A 15,523-nucleotide genomic window follows, 5' to 3' on the forward strand; every position below is an offset into this window, starting at 1 on the left:
TGTTTCAAAATTAACGCCATTGTTAAAAAAATTAACATAATAAATATTTAACTGATAATCGCTCTATAAAAATTGTAAAACTTTACAGACGTCATGCTACAAATATTTGCTTCATTTTATTGTATATTAAGATGAAAAGTTAAAGTGTTATCTGGGCTCCGTATGCGGATTTTTTCAGCGTAGTAATGCGCTTACTATTATAAGGTAACTAAATAAAAAATCAAATAAAAAATTGATAGTAATTTTGTTTTATTATTATCTAAATTCAAACAATTAAATTAATGCAGTAGTTTTTAACTAAATTATATTAGTGGTTAGTATTAAGCAAGTAACTAATTTGTGAGCACAAAAAATTCAATTTACAACATTCTTCTCATATAAAGTTTGCTGCAATTAATTATAAAATTAATTAAATTTTTTCTATTGATAAATACAACTTTTCATATTTTAGTCTAAATTGTTGATTAGAATAATAGTAAACTGTGGTGTAGGACTCAATAACCAGTTTTTTTGTGTACACCAAGTTATTACACCAAACTTTTTGAACATTTTTTATTGTACAATAAACTTTTGATATTGATTGTTCTAATTATTTTTAAACATACATTAATTCGAATAACATAACAAAAATTGTTAGACTTGTTTCTTTTTATTATTTAAATATTTCGTTAAAATCTATATAAGAGATTAATTATAAGACTCAACTAAACACCATAAACTATTAATTAATTAAACTTTAATATTTTAGGCTAAAGAACTTTCACGTATTAATTAGATAAGTATTTGGTATTCTATCAAAATCCAACCGATCAAAATCCAACCGCGTTCAGAATCCACTCGATTTTTTTTCTACTAACTTATTTCATATAACAAAAAAAAAATTATTTTTTATTTGTTTTTCACTATCACTGTTACCCTAATTGTTACCATTGGTCTGTTAGCGGTTTTTAAATTTGACTAAGTGGATTTTTAGCGCGTTTCAAGTATTTGTATACTAATAGTTTAATGATACTATTGTTATTGACTAACTAAGTGGCTTAAGTAATTGATAGTTGTATTACTAAAAAAAAAAATTAAAAAACGTACAATAAATGCTTTAAAGTATATTGATGTAATAGCTAACAACACTTTTAATTGATTAAATATACAACAATTTAAAAACTAATAGTTAAAAAAGTAATTGTTACAAACTTTAAGAGATTTGATTTTTAATAATAAAACTTAATGACAGAATTATTTTGTAAAAAAAGAGTTGAAGTAAGTTCTAAAGTATGTATAAAAAAAACTTATTTTTGTTCACGTTAATAAAACCAACAATTTTAGATATTTAATTGTATTTTCTAAATGCCTAGTTTATTATGCAATATTTAACAAATTTTAAATTGATTCTGCAATTAAAAGGGCATAAAAAACTTCTAAAGATTGTTTGATATAAATAAATGTACAATTAATACAAACAAACTTAGTCAAACTAAATACATATTATAAACATTAATATCGATAAATTTCATTAAAATATTTTTATTTTTTTTTAATTTTTTTATTAAATTATTCTGGTTATTTCAGAAGACACAAAAATTCTAGATTTTAATTGATACTAAAACTAACAACTTCTCCAACTATTAGTTGGTTTATTATTGTCATTTCGACTACAAACTGAATGATTCTGAAGTCTTTAAAATGTACAGTTTTTAAATTAATCAAGTTCTATTTTATAATAAGTACAGTTCACTACAAAAAATGCCGGAATTTAAATTAACTATTTTCAAAGAATTATTTTACTTCGATTTAAGGTTTAAGCATATCATATGTGTTTAAACTTTTATTGCTTTTAACAAAAAGTTATTTGTTAGCTGTAAAATTTCTCTGCTTAGGTACACATTTAAACAATATCACTTTTTATTTTATAATATATCATAATAAAACTCTTAAAAAGAAAAGTTTCAGCAATAAAACATTTTCAGTTGCAGCTTTGAAGTTAAAAAAATACACAAAACATGTATAATTCTTCTGATTAATCTTCAAAACAGATTGTATTTAAAAAAACAGTCCATTTTAAATCCAATACAATTGAAGATAGGTATACACAAATACTACTTGATAGTATACTCAACTGTATTTAATTTTATAATCAAAGCTTAAAAAATGATCAGTGCTAATTTTTCTAAACCCTGCTTTATAAATTTTTATTAACATGTTATGTATGTGAAATTATGGTCGGATCTAATAGTGTTTTAGAAAATTTTATTAACTGAAAAGTATTTAATTTTATGATATAAATATTATATAGTATTAACAATATGTTGTTTAAAAAATAAATAATCTAAATAAATTTTAAGTGAATTAAAAAACAATCATTAAAAATCAAATAATGTAGATATAAGATAAAAGAAAATAGTAAAAAGAATGTTTATCTTTTTTGATAAAACCATTAACATTTGTTATATAATATACAAACTATTAAATTCAATCAATACTACACTGAATAAGCATGAAATTAAGAAAAAAAATTATTAGAATGGTTGTTTTGTTTAAATTAAGAATTAGAAGTACGTAAAACAAACATAAAGTTACTTTTTCCCAATAAAGGTTGAGAAATATCTAAAATGACTAATTCTGATTCTTAATGCCGTGTATCGGTAGTTAAAGTGTGTTTAATTCAATTTAAAATGCTTATATAATACTTAAATAATTGCAAAACGATTACTAAACTAAAAAAGTAAACGTTTTTTGCACAATAACAAATAAATATATAAAACCTATTTAACTTATTCAAAGTACTTGTTTGTCGGCGTACTAAACGCTGAAAATACTAATCCAGTAGTTAACCAATTAAGATGATAGTCTACATAAATTTATTTTTTTAAGTGAAACGAAAACTTGTGATTTGAGTTAAAACGTAGCTAGAGTAACTTTTTCGTATTCTTAGAAGAGCTTTTTGCTGTAAAAAATAAGTTTAAATTATAAAATTTGAGATTTGAGTTAGCAGCAGTTTTATTACAGTTTAGTCAGCTTTGTTTTTCAAGTAAGTTTTTTATCAGAACTACTTCACTTGCCTGTTATAAATAATACAGCTAACTTTTGTATATAGTTGTAAGTTCAGCGCGTTTAATACGCTGAAACTACTAAATGAAAGATATAAGTGCTGAAGTTGAGTGTTTGATTTTCATTTGTATTTAAGTAAAACAAGATTTTTTTAGCTCAATTGAAATGCAAGCCGAGTTTATTATTTTATATACTTGTAGAAATTTTTTTTGTAGAAATTCAAACATTTAGTCATGATTTAAAAAAAAAGATTTAATCTTCTTCTAATTCGAAAATCAATGTGTATTACTTATAATATATAATTATATGCAACTAGTTAACTTTAAAAGTTTTACTACAGGGTAATGTTTTAAATAGTCTAGTCCCAATACTAATTCTCTTATTAATGGTTTTAAATACAAAAGGTCCAAAATTATGACTTTCAGGTTGTATTTTACGAATAATTGACTTGTTGAACATTTTTAATTTAAGTTTGTTAGTTTAATGAAACATTTTAAATGTCTAGTCATATTTAATGTCACATATAAAAAAAATAACATACTTACTTTAGTTTTTAGTACTCGTGTCTATTACAACTTAGTTTGATAGATATATAATCACCAGATGTAAGTAAAAATAATTATGAAAAGTTTGAAGTTATTTGAAATTTTAAAAAATATTTACTTGAAATTTAATTTAGTAAAATACGAAAAAAATCTGACTAAAACTAACCTAAAAAATAAATAAATATAGTATGCTGACAAAAGCAAGCTCTTTAATTATCTATATAAGGAATATAAAAAGTTACATTTATTAAGTACTTATGTTTGAAAAACATCAGCGAAGGTCTTGGAGCAGAAACTCGGAATTTCGTATGATGTGAGACAAGCTCAGGTTTAGCAAGGGTTGATCACACCGATTTGATTATCAGCACACAAGCATTCGGTAGCCTAAGTTTGGTTTTGTCCTTGATAGGATTCATCAGTCAGTCTTAACCTGAATCAACGTATATTAATATACAAATGGTTTTATACATGCAAGCATGAAGCAAATGTTTGCTAGTAGTGATCAGTGACGTAAGCATTTTCTTTTGCCGATAACTAAAGCCTTTATTAAAATTTTTAATAATTTTATTGTTAATTTAATAAAAAATTTTATGATAAAAATAAAAATTTATTGGACGTCAAATTGCAATTGTAAGCTTCTATTTATAGAATATAATAATGCAAAATATTAAGAACATACTGCGCAGTTGATTTCTAATTTTCAGCAATGCGCTTATAATGATTAAGTATATATTTTGTCAGTGATGAAGTGATGCTATTTCTTAGAGGTATAAATTATAGGGAAGCTTTTTGAGTAAAAAAGTATTGTTAACATTTGTTTTTGTTAAATACATAACAACATAACACTTTTTCACATGTTAGCAAGAAAAAATGTCAGATTAAAATATACAAACTAGAATATTTGAAAACAAAAACATATAAATAAAAACACTTAATGAGCACATTATATAAAATGATTTCTATATTATAATAAGTTTATATTTTGATTTTTTTACAGACACATATTTTATTAGCATTAATTAAGTTTTTAATTTTTGAAGGTACTTCTTGTTAACTTTTATAATTTTTCTTTAGTATACTTAGTTTAAAGTTTTATTTAAAAAACAAATGTGTGCCTTCATGAACTTTTCTGTAAATTATTCTGAACTTTGTGAAATTTGCTTTGGGAGATACAATTAATAGAGTTTTTTGAAAAGAACAGTTAAAGTGTTTTTGTATTTTCTTATTTAAACGCTAAGTTTTAATTTTTACAACTACCCAGGTAATACATTAGGGTTTCACTTGCCAACCGAATAAGGTTTGAAAGAAAAGAACACATTTTTGTTTTTAATTACTGACTGTAAATACCAAAAGTATTACATAAAAAGTCAACAAAATTTTTGAAAAGTTTCTTACTTACTTTATCTATTAGATTACATATATCTATATAGATTATTTAACGAAAAAAAGCTCAAATATTTGTTCTTAGACCTGGTTTACGAAAAAACCTTTCAGTTATCGAGACATACACGAGGGTACAGTTTAATGTCATGTCCAGGACAATTACTAATAAAATAATCAGTTAAACAAAATGAAAAAAATTGTTTTCTTTTATTATTGACTGTTTATACCGAAAGTATTATATAAAAAGTTACTTAGATCTTTAAAATCTTTACTTTTTTGACTACATTTGCTAGATTTGATTTATAAAAACTTTTTTCTCCAAATTTTTTTAAGCGTTACTTTAATCGATTATGAAAATATAAAATAAAAACAATATTTTAAAATATAATTTAATAACTACTAGTAAGTACTCTTATTCATTAAGTTGATATTAGTAAGTATTAAAATCTTTATTAAGAATGTTGTTAGTTGACTTTACTAATAATTGTAAAATCTAAGTCTACTGTTTTATATATAATTAAATGAATGTTATTAAATTACAAGTCTGTTCAGACAATATTTCAACTTTCCAGCTACAAATAAAGTTAAGCCTCACAATTTACTTTAAAACATGAAATAATCATTTTTATTTTGTTTTAGACTTTTTCCAACAACTCAAATTTATTTCAATAAACAAACCTACTAAGAAACGAGATAAGTTTTATTTTAAATCAACTAATACGAGGCTTGCAAAAAGGTAATATGCGTTGAAAATTACACTTGCTACAAAGTTATGTTACTAAAGATTTTTATCATTTTACACTAATAAGTGAGAAGAGCTTTCTTTTTTTTCTGAGTGACGTCGTTATATTTTCATATAGACGAATTAACTGGTGAATTTAATTATATACAATTTGTTAGGTTATTCAAAGATTACCGGTTTAGTCTTTAAAATAACAGCTGTAAGATAAATTAGTTTTTACATAAGCTTGAAAATGGAAATTAAAAAGAGTCATTTAGTATTAAGTATTTATATATTTTCGGAATTTAAAAAAATACTATTTAGAATGAGTTACTATAAGTTAATTTTTCTGTAAGATCAGCTAAGTTCGAATAAAAAAATATAAATTAAGTTGTTATTTTAAATTTTTACTCAGTTCAGTTTTTTTATTTGGCATTTATAAACTTGTAAATTTGTTGTAATTTATGATAAACTTAAGTAAACGTGATACCTAGACAATAGTATTAGTTTACAAAATTTTTATTAGCGTTATTATTATGTTTCTACAAAAAATATTTATTCAATGAAAAATAAAAAAGTTAAAATTTTTATTTATGTTAATTCTAGATAATATTTATAAATAATTAAACTTAGTTTAAAAAAAAAATATTCATACTGATCATTAAAGAAAATTCAACAGTGTCTAAGTTTATTTGTTTTCAAAATTAACAAAGTAAAATTATTGAGTTTGCATTCACAGTCACCTATTTTTATTGTTTTTAAGAGTCAATTTTTACAAAATGTTTTCAGTAATAAGTGCTAGCCATTTCAGAATTCAGCATTTATCATTTGCTAATCATAACAACAAAAAATAATGAAATCACTACTTAAAAAAAGGTTAAAAAGTTAATCACTACAACTTACAAGAATTAAAAAAAACTCTTAAAACTAAATAAAAATGTTTGATAAGTCTTATTTTGTTTTTAATATTTTACTAGCATGAATTAACAGTGTTTTATTTAGGTTGTTAATTGGATGCAGTTTTTTGTAACAATTTTTTTTTCTGTAATATTCAACAAAAAAAAAGGTATCCGATTACATGTAAACTAAATTCTACAGTTAGCAAAGCACTTTATTAAGCGCTGAAAATTAGCCTAATTTTATGATGATGCTGTATATTTAAATTAATTTGATATATAAAAATAACTAAAACTAGCATCTGCTAAAAAAGATGACGCAATTTTGACTATTAAAACTTCTTTAATTTAAACAAAACTTTATTTTTTTTACAAACTAACTAGTCTCTTTAAAAATTTATGTTCTTAAACGATCATTATAAATCTATTAAAAAATAATTGTTAAACTATTAAGCTTTAATCATCAAAAGTTAGTCAACAAACTGATAGTCAATATAAAAAGAAGATCAACATAAAACAGTTGTTTTACTGTTATTAAAATTAAACTGAAAAAAGTCTTTTATTTTTGTTTAAAAAAGTTTACATTTGTTAAAAAAATGAAATTTATAAGTACTTAAAGGTTTATTACCAACACAAGGAAGTAAGACTTAAATTAGTTTTAGAATTGCACAGTAAAACATAAAATGCATAAGTTAAACAAAGAAGTTATTTCAAACTAGCTATCAATTTAAATATGTATTAAGCTTTTTTGATAAAGATTTTATTAACAAGTATAGGTGTAATTTAATTGTTATCTGAAAACTTTACTAAATAATGTTGTTATATTTTCTACTTTATAAATCTTTATATCAATTCATTAAAATCTCTTATGGTGATTTTTCTACTGCTTAAATATACAAATTACCAAAAAAACTTTACTCCCTATCTTTTATTGAAAATTAACATGTTAACTTTTTACAATAGTATATTATCATAATCAAATCTTAATAAAGTTACCTATATTAAAATTATAAGCTCAAAAATATCATGATGTAATGTTTATAGGTCAATCGTAAGCATCGTAAAGTTTAGTACTAAATTATTTACTATATGTGTTATACTAGTAAATTTGACTATTACTATTTAAGAGTGCTCGATTTACAAGTGTAAAGAGCTAATAATACAAATAGAGTGCTATAGTTTATTTTGTTTAACAACAGCTGTTTCGAAGGACAGATAGTCAATCTCTTCAGGCTTCAACAAAATAAGAATAAGCACGTTTTAGGCAACTATTAATAAATACAAAATAACTATTAATGCTTAAAAAGAAAGTAAATGAAAGTAAAAAGAGAGATAAAAAAGAGAGAGAGAAAGTAGAAATGCTTTTTGTTAATTATTTTGATTAGATTAAGTTAGCAATTAGAAAAATGTACTGTATTGTAATTATAATAATAATATCAAAATGTTTGATTATAGTTAAAGGTTTTGGCAAAAGGATTGGCTTTAATTCTTAAAATACTTCGAATCAATTATGTAAATGCAAATTCTAACCATCCACCAGCAATTATCAAGAAAATCCCAAAGATGATAGAAAATAGATTAGCCAAAAATTCAAGCAGCAAAAAACTATTTGACAGTATAAAAAAAGAATATAATAAAGCATTAAAACTAAATGGATACAGTCATGACATAAATTATACAAAAATAACCAATGAAACAACTGTGAAAAAGAGAAAAAGAAAAAGAAAATGTATATGGTTCAACCCAGCGTTTTGCTGTTCAGTGAAAACAAATGTGGGAAACAAATTCTTAAAAATAATAAAAAAGCATTTTAGCAAAGAAAGAAAACTAAATAAATATGTCTACAGCAACTGCATAAAGCTAAGTTACAGCTGTATGCCAAATATCGAAATGACAATCAAAAGCCATAACAAAAAACTGTTGAATAAAGAAAAAGACACAGATGAGACGTGCAATTGCAGGGACAAAAATAAATGCCCCCTGAAAGGTGGCAATTGTAGAACTGAAAACGTCATATATGAAGCTTCAGTAAGCGCAAAAAACGAAACCAAAACATATATTGGAATAACTGCAAACCAATTAAAGAAAAGAATTTCAACGCACAATACAACAATCAATTGCAAACCTGATAACAGAAACTACAATAAATACGTTAATTCAACAGAACTATCAAAACTAATTCACAAATTGAAAAACGAAGGAGAGGATTACAAATTAAATTGGAAGATCCTAGAAAAAGTAAACAAACACCAACCAGGAAAAACAACATGCAAGCTTTGCTTGAAAGAAGCCCTCAAGATATTACAAGCAAGTAACAACTGTATCAACAAAAAATCCGAACTTATGGGCAGTTGCAGACATAGGAACAAATTTCTGTTGATGAATTGGAAGCAAGCAATTAGCTAGCATAACAAATGTTCAAATTAGGATTTTGAATTTTGAGTTTTTTTTATTTTGTTTTGTTAAATGTTAAATATTCCGTTTCAACTTAAATTAAATTCATGCATTGTGTTTAACCATTACTAGTTAATATGTTGCTTTTTAATGTTTTGTTTTATTTCGAAGTATATTAAGAATTAAAGCCAATCCTTTTGCCAAAACCTTTAACTATAATCAAACATTTTGAGATTATTATTATAATTACAATACAGTACATTTTTCTAATTGCTAACTTAATCTAATCAAAATAAATAACAAAAAGCATTTCTACTCTCTCTCTCTTTTTTCTCTCTCTTTTTACTTTCATTTACTTTCTTTTTACGCATGAATAGTTATTTTGTATTTATTAATAGTTGCCTAAAACGTGCTTATTCTTATTTTGTTGAAGCCTGAAGAGATTGACTATCTGTCTTTCGAAACAGCTGTTGTTAAACAAAATAAACTATAGCACTCTATTTGTACTATTTGTACTATATGTGTTAGTAGCAAGTATTTTCAAAACATATGTTTTTAAAGATTTAAAGAAAAAATTGTATATAAGTTTTTTTTTAAATAGTAGTTTCATCAAATCGAACAATTTTAGTGTACAATTGTTGTACAAAGGTTATAAAAAAGTATATGCTGCATTTAAAGAAAAAAAATTAAACGGTATTACCTTTAAGTAATAATAATTTAATAATGTTAGTATTAAGTTTATATTAAGTAATGTTAGTATTACTTAATAAAAATAAGTAATACTAACATTGTTGATTTGAACCATAACAAGTTAAGTCACGTCCAGCAAACGTTTGTTTTAATAATATAAGTTTAAACAAGTGTAATCAACTAGCTTTTAGTAGTTAACAATAGTTTAGTTTTCAGTCTCACGAAGATGCATGCTAACAAAAAACTGAAATGATGTTTTATGAGTAAGTTTTTTAATACAAAAGTGACGACCGTGCAAAAGTGACGTCGTGCATAAGTGACCCTCCATGCAAAAAAGTCCCTTCGTATGACCATTTGTGCAGAAGTGTCCTCTCGTGCAAGAGTGACCGTCCGTGCAAAAAAGTCGCCGTGCAAAAATGTCCCCTCGTGTAAAAGTGACGCCGTGCAAAAGTGTCCCCTCGTGCAAAAGTGACACTCACTCGCTGAAAATACTGAGAATAAAAATATATAAATTAATTAAATATTTTTATTTTTATATGCATTTAAGTAACAGGAACTTTTTATCTTAATAAAACATAACTACTTTACTTTATGTCATGTATTTGTAAAAAGGTTTTTCTAAAAAACAAAATCTCTGACTAAATTGAAAATTGTTCTAAATCTTCTCTTCAAACAAAAGTCAATATGTATTAGATTAATTAAGTTTCGATATGCAAAATAAAAGATACATAAAGAAATTACATATTTTGTTAGAATATTTCAAATAAATCTAGCTCCAATAACAATTATTTTAAGTGAGTGTATAATACATAAAAGCTAAATCTAAAGACGTTTGTTGCTTTTTAACGATTTCAGAACATTTCTAAACAAAAAGTTTCTTCCTTTATAAAAGAAAACACTTACAAATGGTATGAAAATATTATTTTTCATGAAAATTAAGTCATTAACAACACGTCTTTAAAATTTTAAAAATAATTTTTTTTTTGGAATTAAACCTCGTACTGTTTTACAAATTTAATTTTTTTTTTATAACTATAGAATTTTTACCATATAATTAAGATAGTTATGTTTAACTTGAACTTTATGTAAATAATACAAATATTTGAAATTTTTTTTGCAAATATTTAGCCATTTTTATTTGTAAAACTAAACTAATCATAAAAAATACTATGACGTATACTAACAACATAAATTAAATTATTTGAATGGTTGCTTATTATTTTCTAGATTATAGTTATTGTTTCAAACTAAAAGTTATAATTTGTAGTACTTATCTTAAATATATAAGTCGTAAAGTTTTAGTATAAACTTATATTTGCTTTTATTTAAAGAATTTTTTTTTTAAGTTTAAGTAATTCAATAATAATTAAATCAATTGATCAAAAATTAACACTTCTAGTGAAGTCAGTAAAAGACCACAAAACTACACTTCACTTCTTTATTTATAAACTTTTCAGCATCTTTAACTATTGGGTGGGAGAGAAAGATCAAATTTTAGGCACAAAACAGCGCTTACAACTAACGAGTTTAATATTTTAAGCTATAAACCATATTAAGCTTGTACTTTTTTTCTACTATATTAAAGTATGCAAAAATTTGCGACAAATAACTTCTTTTAAAATTTGAGAAAGTCAAAATTACCACGGTTTTTTTTTTAATTTTTTTAATACTTAAAGCTTTTCGAATAACTTACTACTTTTCAAAAGTAAAAATCAATAACAACTGTTATTTACAAAATTTTAGAACTTAAAACTTTTAATAATTTAACGTAATTATACAAAAACTTTAATTAATAGAAATAAAATTATTTAATATTAAATAAATGTTATTACTTAATCAAAGATAGCTTAATCAATAATTTTTCCAATATCCAAACAAATATAACGTTGTATCTTTGATGAAATATTTATTGTTTTACTTTGATCGAACAAAACAAAGCGCTCAAAAATTTTGTCTATGTTCACAAGAAACCAATTAAGCATACAATTGTGGTGTGATATGACGTCTATAAAGTCTTATTTTCATAGAAAAATTACTAAAAATACTGAAACAAATAGCTAGTTTACTAAACTCATGTTGGTAAAATTGTAGTTTATTTAACTCATGTGGTTACTTTAAAAATAGTAAAAAAACTTTCTTTGAAATAAATTTACATATATATTTTTTAAGCAGTAAAATGATTACAAGTTTTTGTAAAACCGTTTTAATGTAGTCACTAAAAGTTAAAGTAGATTTTATACCTTCCTTTAGTAAACGAATTATTTTTTACGCTTGACTTAAAAATACTTCCGATAGTTTTAACGTAACAAAATAACAATACATTTACTTTAGTTAGATACTTATTAGTTATTAATTTCTAACAATATTTTGTTGGATTTATATATATATGTAAGCGTTTTACGGCGCTAAAAAATGGTTTAGATCTGAACTGGTGTCTCTGTAATATATTTTATTCAAATATAAACGAAAATTAAACGAGCAATTTTGGGGTTCGAGTCACTAACTTTATTTTATAGGCAACTATACAAACAATTTTTTTACAGTAAAATATTACAGTTTTAGATTTAAAATACTACCATTTTAGTAATGGTACTTTTACTGGAAATAAATGTTTTAACTTTTATTAATTAACTATCTACTTAATTACTAGTTTATTATACTAAATTAAGAACAAAAGTATATCTATTTGCAAAGGTATTTAAAATTGATACTATTTTATTTAAAAGAACCCAAAAACTTCCCGTTGTTTAATGATTCAATGTTTAAAGCACTTACGTAGACTCTATTAGATTTTTTACCCTATTGTTAGTTTATTCTATTAAATTAGTTGTTTAATTAAATATCTATTGGTAATGATATTTTTATTTAAAGTTTATTAATTTGTATAATTCTAATTATTATTTACGCTTTGTTATCAAACTGACATTATTAAATCTCTTATCTTTCTAAAGTTATATTATTTTATTTATAGTATTCAAAACTAACGTATTTATAAAAAATGGTAACTTGAAGTTTTTCAGCTAAAAGTATATTTTATGAACGGAAAATATAACAAAAACCTCTTTTGAAAAAGTTTAGCTGATTTGAAAGTTGTTTTAGAAAACTTGAGTAGAGGCTGTTTTAGATAGACTAAAGATAACGGAAGATAACCTCATAATGCTTTAATTATATATGTTGTTAGCAAAAAATTGAATAAATAGATATCTTTTCAATAAGTTTACACCATCTTTGACGTCACCTGCAAGTCGCCGTAAACGTTTGTTTTACTAAATAATGTATAATAATTAAATATTTTGTTTTTATTATAAACACTTTTCAATCTAATTTTTAGCGCAATACAGCGATTACAAACAAATATTTATATATATTTAAATTTGTACATATTATTAAACTTAGTCCTTTTCATTTTTTTACTCTAACAGTTCAAGTTTTTTTGTATTATATAAACTAGCTTAAACCTTAATTTACAGACTTTTAATGTTGAGTACTATAAAATTGTTATCAGATGTAAAATAAGTTTCTGATACGTGTAATTTAGATATTTGTAGAAAAAAGAAGTATTTAAAAACAACTATAATTTCATAAATGTTTTAATTGTTTCTTATACAAGTAGTAAAAAATAAACAAATAAAAGTCTTTTAACCAACCTATGTATATATCAAAAATTTTGTAAAGTTTTAACATATTATTATTTCAATATTTGTTTTACAAATAAAAAATCAAGATAACATATAAATAAAATTATCAGCATTTTCGTTTTTAAGAACCCGGAATGCATACAGGCATTCCTTTTAGTAAGTATCAAGTTATATAGCTCAAATTATGAAAATTAGCAAATTTTTTTAAGTGTAACATTTAACAGCATTTGAATACTATAATTAGTATAATAATAACATTTTAGATTGATGCTTGTAAAATATAAAAATATATTGTAATTTTAAAAGAAAAATGTAGAACATAGTTAAGGAATTCAAGGTGTATAATAAATTTATATCAAACAAACTCTGACTGACTTAGAAGCAGAGTTGCTATAATTTAAAATATCAGTGACTAAGAATTTGTAAATGCCAAAATTGATAATACTTTTGTCTTGATGCTAATTTGATTAATAAAGTAAAACAACTTTTTTAAGTTTAGTACCGTTTTTCGTTTAAAAGATATTTTGTAATAACCTCGGTTTAAAATTTATTATAATTAGTCTCAAAATTAAGAGTAAAATTGTAACTTTTAATTAAATAGATTAACACAAACGAAGATCAAAGTGTAGTTCATTTTACTATTTGTTTATGTTTGACTTATAACTTTGTAAGCTTGCTTTTAAAGATGTACAAACCGTACTAACATCATTAAGCATCGGAGTTTTATAAACAACTTACAGAAGTAAACATTCTTTTCAATTTGCTGGTTACGTCATAAAATTAGCTAAGAAAAAAGGTATTACGTAGTTTTAAACTTTGTAGCTTTTTAAGTTGTAGTATTGATTAATTTTTTTTAGATGCCTAGTATAAATTAAGAAAAATAAATTAAGGAGCGGCCGTAATATTTAAAACATTTTGACTTTAGCTTGGGTTTAATATTTTATTTTAAATATTCTAAATGATGTTACGTATAATTTATAAATTAATATCTTTTAATATTTATGTTGTAATTAGTTGAATTTCAATTCAATAAACTTGAAAGTATATTTAGAATAACAGTTTGTGACATGATTTTTCTAGAAAGCTTTTTGCGAGTATTAGTTTAAAATAGACTTATACTTCAAAATTATAATTATTAGTTATTAAATTAACTGATTAAATAAAAGATCAAAATCTAAAAAAGATTTTTTTTCTATTTTATGTTTAAGGTACTATATTGTTATTTTGTTATTATTTTTTTATAAGAATTTACTGACGTCATGTTACAACTGCTCCCTTAAATCAATTGTATATAATTATCAATAAATTGAAACTTAGGTTGAAGTTTTTTTAAAAATTTTCAGCGCCATAAAGCGCTTAAAATTATTTAATAGATATATAATTAGAAACATTTTTCATTGATTTAATATGTTTAGTTCTTTATCATGCACTTGCTTGTGTTATCAAAAAATTTTAAATAAAGTATAACTGTACAACTAATAAAAATATTCAGTTAGAATTATTAATATAATATTTACTGTTGATATGATATATTTAATTTTAAATTTTTACTACAAATAAAAACGCTTGTTATTATTTTTATTTAAATTATTCGACTGTTTTATTTGAAATGACATTTTATACATAAATATGTTAATAGTTTTTTCATAATTTTCAGGAGATATACAACGTTTTAAAACTTATGAGATTCAGAAATATTATAGTCATTTTAAACATATATTTACTTATAGAAAACAACATTATTGGTATATTAAATGCTAAAAGTTGTGTTAACAACTCGTCAATATGATCAAGCAATAAAATAAACTTACTATATATTAAACATAATAAATATACTTATGAAGTAAATAAAACTTTTATTAAGTATGTACTACTACAAGTTCTCTAACAAAGTTATTAGCAAATATGAACTTCGTTGTTTATCTTGCTTTAAAAAAAAATATATATTGGACAAGTTTAAAACATAAATAGTATACGACAACCTTTGTATGAGTATATAGATAAAATGACTTAAGTTCTATCTTATAGAAGAAAGTACAATAACTTTAAAAAATATAAGCTTTTATAAGCTCTAATAAAAAGACAAATACTTTTAACGGACAAACGTTTTTTTTTTTTTTCGTCACGATTTTTATTTTCTTTCAAGCTGTTGCGGCTTAAAATTTTACATAATGTAGTATGGAATTTATTAAGTAGTTTTTCTTTCAAAAG

This window comes from Thalia democratica, chromosome 2 (assembly GCF_965202585.1).
Source record: "Thalia democratica chromosome 2, ktThaDemo2.hap1.1, whole genome shotgun sequence".
NCBI lineage: Eukaryota > Metazoa > Chordata > Thaliacea > Salpida > Salpidae > Thalia > Thalia democratica.